Here is a 14,921-nt window from a genome sequence, read left to right as displayed (position 1 = left end):
TGCCTGGGATTACAAGGTGATCATTTGCTTCATCTGAGAGTGGTCAGAATGTTTTCACTCATCATTTTAATCAACTTCACAGGTTTTAAGCAACAAAATCAATTCCTAAAATAGAACTAAAAAAATAGTGCATTGCTGGCATGATGCAGGGTTTTTAATAAGCACTTTTGTGTGTGTGTGTACGTGTGTGTGCTGTGCTGTATGAGAGGCAACAGTGCTGGATGAACAGTGGAGGTTTTTCACAAACTCATTATGGAAGAACACTGAAAACAATGGATGTGGAGCATCACTGTGATCTACAGCACACTGCCCATCAAGGTTTAAAGAGTAGAGGATATTTTGGGAACGGTGCTGAGACTGATTCATAGGTAGTAAAAAATTCAGATAAATAGTGTGTTAGCATTACGTTGAAAAGGGAGAATGATAGTATTGTTTAATTTTCCAGCAGTGTATTTCACAAATAAGTTGACAAATTAACATGAGGATGCCTCTTGACTCTGCACCACTGTCTCTTCAGCTGTGATACATACTCTGCTACATGTGCTGCACACGGTGCTGACAATGTTGTAAACAATGGAGCCGCTCTGCTGGACAAACTATGATGTTATACTATGTCTAAATAACAATTTTTACATTATGTCCTGTGAAAGGAGTCTTTATGCTGGTGCATACTGGACAACATATATACTGATGTCAGTATATCTATGATAATATCGACTGACTGATACATCAGTCAGGTTCTGTTAAGGAGTACTCCAGTGTTTAGCATTGCACTCTTACAATATTGTCAAACTCATGATGGATGCCAAAGTTTAAATTGAGGTAGTGTCTGTTTGTTGCATACACTCTTCTTTCTTGTCCAAACCTTCCAACTGTGTTTTATTTGGGAGATTTATGTATATTATGCTAGTAGCAGTTAGTGATCTAAAGTCACTTGCTTAAAGCAGAGGGGATGAGTGTTTTTTTTTTTGTAATTTAAGGAGTGGCTCAGTTCAAATGTCCTACCTTGACATGAGTGAAGGCAGAAATATGGTTCCACACTGGTTTTCATTAGCATACCTCTCCATGTAAACAGACTGAAGAATTATGGGAATCAAACCAACACAGAGGCTGTGGAGAAACACACTTGCATGCAGTCCTCCAACAACCCAACAGTGTGTCCTCAGTGATGACACTGGTTGAAAACGTTGGCTCGAACAACAAGGTGAAGGGTCCTTGCAGTGTGTTGCACATTGCTTGCGTTTTTAAGCACTGTTTGTAACTGCTGATTCAGTACACCGAACTGTGATTTGTGTCTTGTCTGTGGCAGGGGCAAAAGCAAAAGGACCAATAAACAAATGGTTATCCTACATTTGCGGTTCTTCCCAGGTATTTTAGGCACTGCCCCCAAATGGCAGCAGACAGCTACAAGTGCAAAGAATTTTGCAGATAGCTCCTGTGAACTGCATTGGTGCAACTCTGTGTAGCGCTAATGCAGGATCATGTTTTAGCTTTTACACATTTTGCATTCAGTCACACCAGTGATTTGGTTTATGCAACAGAAAGCACTTTGCTCATGTTTAAAAAAGACAGTATTTTGGTTAAACAAATTTAATATGTTCTTTTTTGCTTTTTAAATGTTTAGCTGAGACTTTAGTAGTTGTTTGTCCTGCGGTGCCTGAACACCACTATAAAAAACCTTAGTATTGCTTTAGTTGCTACAAGCAGAGCTTGGAGAGAAAACTAATTAAAACTAGGTTGTCAAACGTACAGATACAGTCATTAAAATGTTTCCTAATTACATTATAAAAGTGAAATCCAGGTGGTGGTAAGTTTCTCTCAAATGTATTTGCTGTTACAAATTAGTGGTATATAAAAGTAATTTTAAAGAGGGTGGCTGATGAGGGAGAATTTGGATTGCATGACTGTGTCCACTTTCAAGAAGTGTTTTCATTAATTTAATCATTAAAAAAGTTAACACAATTTTGGCCTAACATGCAATGCAAGGCTTATATACCACCCAAGCTGCTTCAGTCATAGGCTCCTTGCACCAGAGAAGAATATTTTCAATCTAATGTTCCAAACTCTTTCAGTACATGCACAAAGAGGAAGGACTTCCTGGAGAACAGCACAGTCTAGATCATTAGATGAAGCTGGTGTTTTCAGCATTGCAGCATTGCTCCTCCATGGAGGCCTGAAATCAGAGAACATTCTGTCTGTAAACCCGCTGAGAACTGCTGCTGTGCTCAAAGATCAGGCCTGCAAGGACATATTCAGCATCCCAGAGTGCCTACCTGGGGCAGCTGTTTTGACGAAGGCCAGCGGTAAGCTGTGCCAGCTGCTGGGTATCCTGCTGTACCCTTCTGGAGTGAAACCAGCATCGTCATGGCAATCCTCCACTCTTCATATGAAATAGGCAGAAAATGCTTACACCTGACTCCCTGTTGATCTGCTCCCAAACCAGACAACAAATCTGCCCTGAGAGTATTCAGGGACACAATGCCTCAAACAGTTCCCCATCATCAGCTGGTATTTTTTTATTATTTCAAATTATTGCTTACTCAAAGTGAACATTTAAGATTAAATTGCATCATTTGGTGAATTTAGTTTGCTGTGTATGCATTCTTTTTTTTTTTTTTTACACTGCAAGTCCTCATATGACACCAGATTTTACTCGGTGGTAGAGTTTGCTGTTAACCCCTACAGTGAGGGTGTTTGAATTCTTGATAATTTTCAGAGCAGCAGCTGTGGCTGATGCTCTTTGTATGAATACCACCCGCTTGTGTTTCACAGAGCAGAGCCAGAATACAGATGAGCCCTGGTTAGACCCGCAAACACCTCCCTATTAGCTCCCTCATGATAATGTGGTTTTCCCTGTAGTAAAAGCCACACCTGCTATGGGTGTTTTAGTCCCTGGCTTCATTTGTCTTTCAGAGTCAGACCCTTTTCCCCTGTTTTTCTTCCTTGGTCATTACACAGTTGCCTCTTTGGCTCCTCACCCTCCTCCAGGCCCTCCCCTCCTTCACTCCATTGTTCAGGCTCCCTCTTCCCTCACCCTGCTACTTGTCAAGTCTTTGAGTAGCTTCCTCACTTTGGCCTGTAACAGGGGTCATCAGCTCTCTCCCTGTGTTTTCACTGGCAGGCTATCACTCAGCACCACCGCAGGGAAAACGGACAACTACTAAAACCTCACACCAACACAAAAGCCCCCACCGAAGCTACTTGTAGTTGTATTTGAGCAGTGAACTTTTAATAGGGCGTGCTCACTTGAGATGTTTGGAGCAGGATTATGGTACAAAACAATATTGTACTTGGAGATCCTCATAAAGCCCTTTATGAGTGGCTCAGTTGTACTATACTCCAGAGTCAACTTCCAACTAGCTTTTTGCCCACAAGTGTACGTTAGTCCAACCAAGATGAGGTCGGCATTGTTACTCCATCTTTGTTGTAACATTTTGCTTTAACCTTGTCATAACAATTCACAACTGGTGCATTAACAGCCCATAAATACACATGACAAGGGAAGGCACACTTATTTGTATAGTACATTTTACAGTGGCGAGAATTCAAAGGACTTTAATGGAAATGAAAAATAATGATGGCAACAGAAACTAAAAACACTCCTCGTGAGGTCAACTAAACAATGTAACATCCACCAGAACATGATTCACTGATTTCATGATTGATTTGTTATGACTGCTAAATCTGAAGTGTAACTGTGTAGAACACCTAGATGTCTGACTGGTATTACAAAATAAAGTCTAAAGGTGGTCAAGGAGAAAGGCTCATTACTTTTTGGGGGCCAAAAACAAATAGTTTGGATTTGTTTGAGGGACTTTGGTGCAACCAGACATTGTTTTAATGTGTATCCTGCATCAAGGAAATGAATGAACGGTAGTCATTGGACATGTGTTCCGCATAAATTTGACATGTTGCGGATTATATGACCTAAAGCAAGCAAACAAAGGTCCAAAGTTGACCAATGCAGAGCAAAGGACAAAAGAATTAGTTTTCTGAATAGGATTTAACCCAATATAGGACTGCTACAGAAATCCCTACACAGCTCTGGCTCTTAAACAACATTCTGTGATCTGTATTAAACACAGCGCTATGACTGAGTTAAACCCAAAACAGCTTTTTTTTTTTTTTTCTTTGTCCGTATTAATTTTCATAATTTTTAGAAGTTTAACAAGAACAGTCTTATTACTGTGATAGGCCTGGAAACCTGGTGGTTAAATGTTAAATAGATTTTCATTCAAAACGGCATTAAATTGATTTAAAAACAGCCTCAAGTTTTCAAAAAAAAAAAAAGGAGAAATAAGTCTGTCAGTGTGAGGAATAGCAATATCAAGAATATTTTTTGATAATAGCTGTTTTTTATCTCATTTGGAAAGCGGCCAGCTAAAAGAGCACTTCTGTAGCCTGACAATTTGGAAAAAAAAAAAAAAACAAGCATAAAAGCTTGAGGGTATTGGGTCTAATATGCAAGTGGAGGAGTAAAACTTTGTATGTTTCTTCGGGTGTTTTGCAATTGATGTTTTGAACTGTGCTCCTGTGTATCTCACTATCTTGGAATGATCAGCAATAATTAAAAGAAAGTGCTTGATTAAAACAAACTTGCACCAACATGGAGTACAAACCATAGAACAAGAGAATGCAGTTCTAAGGTAATGCATTTTCAAGAGGAATCTTTATCTCCTCCAGTGAGTCATGTCAGAGTTGAGAACTCTTGAGTGCAAAGGCTTGGTCCCCTCTGACTTTTAGTCTTGACCTATAACATTTTCTACTCACGGATTTCCAGCTGTATCGATGTTCATAAAGGTATAATACACTGGACATATGGACAATCCCAAAAGTGCTTCAAAAGTAAGTACGATCTTAAGATCTGTTCAAAAATGTGCAGGGAACAAGTGAAGGGATGAGGGGAAAATTAGCATGATGGATTTTTTGGGGGGGGAGGGGAGTCAGTTATTCACATCTCTAAGGTAGGATTGTATTTTGAGACTGTCACCACTTCCCACTGGCCTGTGAAATTCTACAACGACTTGGTTGTCCTGAAGTGTCGGCCAACGAGTCTGGCAGAGCAGCTGAGCAGCCTTGTCGTCCTTATTTACGGCCTAACACTGAGGCTCATAGATTATGTATGTTTCAGGCAGTGTGGGGCCATGTCCTCCTACAGATCATGGGGAGACGCAGTGTTCAAAACGCATGAATTGAGAACCTGCAATACACATGGACATAGTCATTATTGATACCCCTGGCTGTCCATGATAGGTACATGCAGCAGCATACCGCTCCGCCTGACACAAGCTATATTCGGTATGATTGCTGGAGCTAAATCATGTTATTATTGGGGTAATTCTAAGGGAAATCTTGACAGGTGTATATTATGGTTCGTAAGGCTTTGGTGACGTTGTAATTGCCTCTGCTGTAAGTTACAATTGATATACTACACAGCATGGTGTTCTTGTGTACTGTCATGCAAATGACCTTTCATCTGCATGACATTAGCAACCCAAAATTAAAGGTTATGGTGAATTTAAACCAAAGGAGTGTGTCTTTGACATTTTGAATGCTCCCCTGCCCTCATTTTTCATTAGATTCCTACTTTCTTAATATGATATGAGATGTGAGAGCATTTTGAGGGTATATTGGAGCTTCAAAACTGTTTGTTCATTTATTAATTCACCTACGAGCCCTCTGGCTCATTAGTGATGTTTGAAAAGGGAGCTTTTTAAAAATAAAAATCATGTTTCAGAGTATTTCAAAGCAGTTTTTTCCCCCCCTCTTTTCCGTCTGACTATATTACATCTCTAGATTGATTTTTATAATGTATTAGACAACAAAAAGTTTGAAGTTCTGATCAGTGATTTGTTTATTGGGCAAAGGGCTCAAGGGAACAGATTCTACAAAAAAGCTTGCACGCATGCTTGCTCACAAACATATCGCTGCAAATCTCACTTCCTGTCACACACACAAAAACACATTTTACTATCCACTCAGGACCCCTGTGGCAGGGGGCAGTCTGCTGGCCAAAACAGAGGGTCCTGCATTACTATAGGTGGGAATAAATTGCGCCTCATTTGGCCTTTAAATCACCACAGTTTAAAAGACTTAGTCTGTGCCGGTATGTTTTGGACCACCAGGGCTAGTAAACTCCCCAAGGAAGAGGGAGAAAGGAATCTGGGCCAATTCTCTGGGCCAGCTCCAAGTGACCAAGTCCAGCCCTCCACAATAGAAATCCCAGCCTCCTGGGCTGCTTCTCTGGAGAGCTGCTGAAGAGATGACTAATTATTGCATACAAGCATCTACACATTGGGGTTTCCCTTGTCTTTTACTTCTTTCAATTTCAATTTCTTTTCTGTTGCCATGTGAGGGGGAAATGCTGGAGGATGCAGAAGAAGACGGAGGGAGTGAAACAAAGGTGAACAAAAAGAAAGGGAGGGGGGAAACAATGGAAAGTAGTTAAAGAACGGCTGTGATAAGTGTATGTACGAGAGAATAAAATAACAAGATGAGAGTGAGGAAAAAAAGATGGTTCAAAGCCTGTTTGCTGGCAGGCCCACTTGGAAAGCGCCAAGGGGCAAAGGCCCCCTATTCAGAACGTGCCACCAAGTGGTCTGTTCCCACAGCTATACACAAGCACAGCCCAGAGGGACCACTGAGGCAGAAGAGGGGGATCCTTTCTCTTACTGGAAAGAAAGTGTCCTAAAGAACAGGAGTACCTATATTTAGATATTTTTTTATTCATTTCTTCCTTTCTCATTTTCCTCTGCCAGCTTTTTATGACTCTTAAAAGCTCTTGTTTGATGTCATGGCTACTGGTGCTGCACCTATGGGAAACCGTGTGTAAGAGACCATTCTCACAGACTCTCTCATGTTATGCGGCAAACAAGACCTACTGTATACCGTTATATTGCTATGACTTATCACAGAACTTTTGCAGAGAAGTGTTGTGGCTTTTCTGTTGGATTGTCTGGTGGAAAGTTTGGATTTGTGATACCAGTTATCGGTAAAGTTAATAAAATGCTGGTTTGCAGTTAGTTTCTTTATTTCTTGTTTTATGTATGTCATATGTGGGATTCTGTGTAGTTTGTATTGTCATGTTGTGAGATGGAAGTCAAGGGCTGGTCTGTGGAAAAGAGTTTCCCCCTGGGGACAATAAAGTCTAAGTCTAAGTCTAGTCTATATACCAACATGTTTGATGAAGATCATTGTGTTATGGTTGCCCCGGACCAGGGTGGCTATAGAGTATTCTGTCCCATCTGTGTGTCCGTCGGTTCGTATGTCTGTGAACAGTCTCTAGCTCGAGTGCTGAGGTCTAACAAATTGATATTTCACAGGTGAGCTAGAAATGGCATCTCCTCAGGATGATTAGATTTTGGGGTCAATCAGTGCAGAAACAGCTCAGCTAGAGGTCAAAGGTCACTTTTTCAAAAATGTTGTAAACCTTCAAAGGGTAGAAAGTAGATTTATTGTATTTGGTGCAGATAATCAACTATGTTAAGGATTTCTGTTGGTGGTGTTACATTTGACCTTGGATGAAACTTAAGGTCATACATTTTGACTGCACTGTTACTTGAAAACGGTGCAAGATGGACACATTGTTTGTTTTGGAAACTATTTACCGGCTTCCCACTGGGGATGTAACGTTTGGTCTTAGGTGATATTTCAAGGTCAAACTCGAGGTTAAAAAAAAAAATCAAAACAAGATTTTGCCATTATATTTTAAATAACATGTAATGTATACATGGACACCCATTTCACCTTGGACAACCAGCCAACCATGACTAGTGAATGAAAAAAATCTATTTTTTGGTAAGTTGGATGGAATAGTGGTTCATTGGGGCTCTTTGCAATCATGGCCGGCAGCAGGAAACTCTTCTGCTTGAAAAATAAACTTGTCTCTCTGGTGGTCAAATGAGTCTCTAGAACAGATTGTTGGAAGCAACATTTCAGTTTGGATCCCTATTATATGCTGTATCATCTGCTATTCTTCCTATCTATATTATTTCTAAATGATGAATTAGTCTACACAATGAAAATGGCAACAGCCGACACACACGTAGCAGCATTAATTTAAAAAGGCACGATATCCTTATAACATACAATATAACACATGCACACACACACAGACAGGGAACTGTAATCATGAAAATGGCCAGTAGAAGGTTTTTGTTTCACTTCTGTTTAAAATGGTCTTAAACTTGTTTTCTATCTGGATAGAGATTGCTACATATACACTAATATGATGTTTTTCGAATAAATTAATATTGGCTGATTAATGGGTCTGTGTCCAGTTATTACCACTTTATCTGTCCGCCTATAGTGATAACAGATGATGCTCATAATGTGCTGTTTCTCTTGGACATACTTTAGGTGTTTAAAGGGATTCGCGCTATGTATTGACAGAGGAGTAGCAATCAAATTAATAGATTTTAATTAGGAGAGATGCATTTCCAGAAGGGTTAGGCAATATTGCTGAAAAATATATCATGATAAAATGAACTCAAGTCATGATAGTTAATGACCTATTTTTAATAAAGACTAGCAGAAAAAAGGCTTAATTTGAATGTAACCATTGTAGGCTACTTTACAAGATACACAGGTAATAATTCTAATGTTAACTCAACAATGAAAAGCAACATTATTCCTATTGCTTTTTTAAATAGAAGAAAAAAAAAAACACATAAAAATAAAATAGGATAAGAAAGTGACCTGGAGGCACACTAAGGGTCACTGAGCTGAGGTTAAAGTTCCAACTGGCTGGCTGGGACCATATACGACTGGATGGAGACCCAACATCGGCCTCCACACACCCCGACACGAGGTCAGTCAGTCCTCAGAACAGGCCACCTGGAGTGCATTGCTTAGGTGGAGGGGGTGGGAAACATAGGAATAACGTTGATTTATAGGTTGTGGATGTGTTTAGAATGCAACGCCCATCTTGCAAGAGTGACTTCCCGTCCATGTTGGCCACCTCTGCCAGGGGAGGTTTGCGGGTGCAGAGAGGGGTGACCAGAGGCCCAGGCGGTTGCAGACTAGTACACCTTGGAAGACCTGCATGGAAGCCAATGGTGAGGGCAAGGGAGGGGGGAGTGGCTCCATTATCAAGGGGAATGAAGGACTGATTATGAGCATTGAGGGAGCATGCTTGTGGTTTGTTTATACAACCAAACTTTGTGTTCTTAAGGTTGCATCTAATGCTTTAAAGTCAAACTATTAAACAATGTTTTTATTGCTATTGATGAAGAATCTTTTCCTGGTACATTATTGTTTTATCGCCCAGGCCTAATTTATAATATTTCCAGTCTTCCTATATTGCTAAATTATAATTTTGTGAAAGAAGACATTGCTTTTGAATTGTGGTTGAAAAGAATAATTTAAACAAACAAACAAGCAAAACTGTCCTGGAGAAATGAGAGCACTTTGCTGATGAGCAGTGGGCCAAAATCCAAACACCTGTCAACAGGTGCAGAAGTCTGATTGAGAGTTACAGAAAACACTTGATTGCAGTAATTGGCTCAAAGGGTTGTCCAACAAAATATTAGTTTACGTGTCCCATCATGCGTGTTTGCTTCTGTTGTTGTTGTTGTTGTTGTTTTTAAAAAAAAATATTTCTGTTGGACCACAATTCAAAAGCAATGTCATGATTTTCATATTTTTTAAAATCTATTATTACTTTTGTCAATGTCAACTTATTTCAGTGACAGCTGTTTTTTTCCTTCTTTAATGGGAGGGTATAAATACATTTGAGGACAACTGTGTAATTGTACAGATCTATTCTATGTAACCTGTTATATCCTGATACTCATTACATCTATACAGTAACAACATATGGTTGAGATAAACGCCATACATCATTGTCAACGAGAAATCAAGGATCGAGAATGCTCATCAAAGAAAAGGAAAGCGGTGTAGGGAGCAGAGAGCGGGCAACATGACGGAATATTCAGTCTCTTACAGTGTCAAATTTCCTGTGTCTGTCGAGGTAGTGAGGTGGAGTGGAGTGGAGCTGCAATTTCCCAGAAATCATTTTTGAACTCACTGGGGCCAAATATCTATTCTCTGCTCCATACGAAACTCCTCAGGACACTAGAGTACTTTGTAAAGGCCTAAAGTCCCACGTATCTTTCGGCAGTTTTAAAAAAATATCGTGTGCTGATGTACAGTATGTATCACCTGTCAGACGTTTGTTGGGAATGCAAACAGCAGGCCACTGTTTTGTCGGTTTTAGGAAAATGTGATTACAAACTTAAGTTCTGCAGCATAATCATGTAGACAAAGAGGAAAAATTTGAATGCAGTCAGCAGCCTTTAAAGTTTTTACTGAAAGCACTTGTAAACTGAACAAAACAAAGTTAAAGATAGTGATTACAAATAGAGATGGCTTCTGTTAGATGGTGAAATACTCTTTAGGATTTATTCAGCTCTGCAGCCAGCAAATGCCCCTTTGAACCTTTCATTCACAAACTTTCTTCGTCCCTTTTGCATTTATTCTCACACTACAGGTGTATAATAATGTGGGTTTATTATTATTTCAACTGTGATGTTTTTACTTGACCTAATATGTGAATTCTGCAGGCATTACACAGCTCCACAGTGAGGAAGAAATGCTGTTTTCCCTGGTATTAAAAGGAAAAATGAGTCAAGACAAGGTAAATGAATGTCACCGATAGAGAGCAGTGGAAGCCAGACACCTTGTTGGATAGTTTAGTCATGATACTGTGGAAAAAATAAAACAGTCCATCTTCTTTTTAACTGAACGGTCTTTAGAACAAACAATCTAAAAAGTATAAAGTTTAATGATGTGGAGCTAATAAAGCAGACTCAGAACTGAAGTCAGAATAGATAACTTACTACACCTCGCCGTGTGTTTCAAATCAGAAATTGTCATTCCTTTAATAAGAACTGGACAAAAATGCAGTGAAATAATACAGGAGCCCCATATATGTGTTGATTTCTTTCTTTACATTACTGCATGTTAAGAATGTCTGAGACTACAGCATGTCCAAAGCACGTGTGGATGTTTTTCTTCACCGTCTGCCTGAGCTGTGACTTGTGTGAGAGTTGCCGTTACTAACAAGGCCATAACATTTCTATTTACCAGAGATAGGAGGAGCTTGACCTTGGTATTTTCTGTGTTGCACTCTTGGGCGGTTTCTGATGAGAAGCAGGCGATTATGACCTCAGGTTAGCCGCTATGAGAGACCGGGCATGTGCTCCGATTCGGACTTAGTGTTTGTTAAGATGTCATGCTGGGAATCATGTTTTCCAAAGGGAGTCAGTGGAATGGAATGAGATGGAAACAGCAGGTAGGGGTGAGAAGAGTCCTACAGTAGTTGTTACTGAACTACTAGACAGTTGGAATTTTGGGGCTCCTCTTGTGTATGCTACAAGTGATTTTCTTTTTTTTTTCTTACACAGTATTTCAAGCGTATAAGTACTTTGCAGCAGACACAGTCTCTCTGCAGACTACATGCCGCACAGACATTTTGGGACAGCTACCTAACACTTGTAATGCTGTCACACAATCACTCATTAGTAACAGTGAAACATGGTGGCGGCAGCATCATGTTGTGGGGCTACTTCTCAGCCTCAGGGACAGGGGGACAGATGAGAACTGAGGGAGGGATAAATGTAGCCAAATTAAATGAGGTTATTCAAGAAAACCTGTCCCACAGTGCAAGTGATCTGAAACTGGGGCAACAGCTCATCTCCGAGCACCGCAGTGAACCCAAGTGTACAGCAAAGACAACGCTGGAGTGGCTCCAGGACAAGTCTCTGACTGTCTTTGACTGGCCCAGACTGAAATCACAGAACATCTGTGGATAGACCTGAAGATGGCATTTCAGGCTTTCCATCCAATATGATGATGCTTGAGAGGATCTGCCGGGAAAAAAATCAACAAATCCAGGTGTGCAAAGCTTGTGGAGACTACCCAAGATTCAAAGCTGTGCATGACTGCCAAAGGAACTTCTGCAAAGTAGAAAATTTAGAGTCTTTATATTTAAAGTTAAACATTTAAAATAAGAGATTTCTTTTTCTTCAATTTTTCACTCGTTATTAGAGTTATTAAATGTAGATGGATATGAAAAAAATGTCAGTTGTATTATTTAAAATTAAGTTTACAACACACATGTGGAAATACTGAAGGAGTCTGAATACTGTCTGAATAACTTTAATTTTATGCTTTCGGGATACACTGTCTTCTATCCTGTCACTGCCAGTCCTGAATGAAGGCAGTGGCTTTGTCTAAATTCATGTAATCCTCTTCTAAGGTATCTAACAGCTTCGTGAAAGGAGACAGTGTGTGAACTACAACATGTCTCAGAGGAGCTCACTTTGTTTTACTTTTTTATGGCCATGACAGATACAACATATTTAAAGCCGTTGATTTTGCATTTATTTATCATTATTTCTATTCAAAAAAAAAAAAAGAATACTAAAAATAAGAAAACACATGAGAAGTAGCCACTGCTGCCCACTTTCAGCTTGATGGAGGGTTGGGTTTGCTCTTCTGTTTTGCTTTATGGTGCTTGGCATCAAAAAATGGTTTATTTTATTTTTTCAGATTTTTTTTTTTTTTTTAAACTAAATGTAGGTGAAGTTTATGATGTTGTACTGCCATGTCTTGATGTGATGGCACAAACAGGATACATACTGGTATTTTTTACTGAATAAGTGATGAATTTCCCTAATGCATGAATCATACTTCAATTATAGCCCAACTACACATGATTCATGACGGTGAAGATACAGAAAAATAGAAATGCGTTCCAAAAATGGTACACTGTCAATATTTTAGAGACCCCCCCCAAAAAATTCACAGAATCTTGTTTTCAGTAGTGCTCATGTATTATTAGGAAGAACCAGGCTCCCCCCCCGGCTCCCCTGCAGTTCACACCCTCAGTAGAGAACTTGAACTTGGAGACAAAACAAGTAAAATGAAAGCTTGTGTTGAAGCACGGTGCAGGGTTTTTAACAGGCAGAAAGAGGAGACATCCTGAAGGTGTACGCACACAGAACGCAAAGCAAATTGTTTTTTTCTCGTTCGACCATTTTTGCAGTTTGTAAAACGCACAATAGATAATCTGGTGCTGGACATTGGGTACAAAGCTGCTGTTCATACAATTGATTGGTTGAATGTGGGGGGGACAAATCAATCACTTGAGCGTCCTCTACCTGCTCGCTTTATGAGCCTCATGAGTTATGAATAATCAGAGAAAGCTTATATTTGTAGCAAATTAAATCCCTTTAACCTGGTTATACTGAAATGACTCTGGGCAGATTGCCATGCACACCCATATGGTTTCTAGAAACTGAACTATATCAACTGATGATCCCAGCACAGGAACTATTACGACATATGCCATGTTGGTTTTTGAGCTGAAGTATAAAATTCTGTTGGCAGAGTTTACGTCTTTGTTATCTGTTTGAGCAAAATGCAGCTAAACAGATGACTTCCTTGACATGGTGTCAGATAGTTTGGACCCACTGAACTGAGTAAACATTCAGGAAACGTTCAATTTTTAGACCTAGCAGTCTCCATTAGGAAGTTGTGAAAACTGCCAGAAATATTAGATTTATCCTGGAGCGCTCTCGATGTAGCGCTTCTCCCCATGAAGGTAACATTAGAAATTGTCTGACCAGTGAGAATGTTTTTTGGAAGAGAGCATATTACCCAACCAATCCACTTGGACACGACAACCCTGGAAGGTAGAAACTCTAAAGACAGCAGCAGGACAGGGAGGGAATGACAGGCTGCGGGGTGAAAGTTAGTGTCTGGCAGGCAGAAATGATAAACTGGCTGTTGCCATGACAGGGTAACTGTTGAAATATGCAGCAGATGACTTCTGTTGTGGATAACCAAATGTTTTGTGCTCGAGCAGCAAGAACTTCATTTCATAATGAAGTTAAAAATTGTAATTATTTATTTATTTATGAGATAGCTGTCTGCTTTAATGTGGGCAAGCTCTATTGTTAAAGACATATGGATTTATAGTCATTTATCTTCTTCACAGAAGATTTAAAACTTCTGCTGCTCTGTACTTTCTCATTGTTCTCTATTCTAATTTGATGTTGCTGTTTTTTTTTTTTTTTTTAACTAAGAACCTTAGCTCCGTTTAGTTTTCTCCACTCTTTTTTTTGTCTACTCTCTCTACATTTCTGCGTCTCTCTCCTTTTTTTCCTTGTGTTCCAAAATAGTAATTAGTACAGAAACACTCTGGCGCCAGAACACAAAACCACAGAAACATGGAATCTGAGGCTTTGGGGGCAGATGCCTCTTCAACAGCAAGCATATGGCAGACACTCTTTTTTTTTTTTTTTTGTAATGCTGCACACTGGTTAGGGGATTGCTCCTGCCTCCCCCTCTCACACTATGCTTTTTTCAAACTACCTCATGTTTGCATTTATCACCATAACTACTAGTTTTTATTTATAGCGCCCCATTAGGACCAAATGCGTCAAACACTTTGTGCTGTGTGTTTGAGTGGAGAACGGGCAGGTATACGTAGTTTCATTGGTGTTGCTGCTCTGTAGGAGTGCTGATCTGACACGATTTTGAAGATCAGGATAGATACACACACACACACACACACACACACACACACACACGCTTTGGATTGTGCATTCCCCTTGGCCTCTATGATTGGGGAATGTTAATGAGTGGCGCAAGCCTCCGAGCTGAGCTCTGTGCCATATGGACCTGCCACAGGAGTGGCACTAATCCTACTGACTAATTTAACTCAGACAAACACACACACACACATACACACACACAAAAACACACGAGGCCACGTACACCTACATCGGACAAATATTTCTGATTTTGGACAAGTCACATCTATATAGTGTTTTGTGTTTTCAGTTTGATGCAGTTTTGCACAGATGTACACGCCGACATCATAGCAAAAGGAAGCTATATTGTTAATTTTTATG

Source organism: Stegastes partitus, unplaced genomic scaffold, assembly GCF_000690725.1.
Source record: "Stegastes partitus isolate 25-593 unplaced genomic scaffold, Stegastes_partitus-1.0.2 Scaffold470, whole genome shotgun sequence".
Lineage (NCBI taxonomy): Eukaryota > Metazoa > Chordata > Actinopteri > Pomacentridae > Stegastes > Stegastes partitus.
This window is presented reverse-complemented; position numbering follows the sequence as displayed.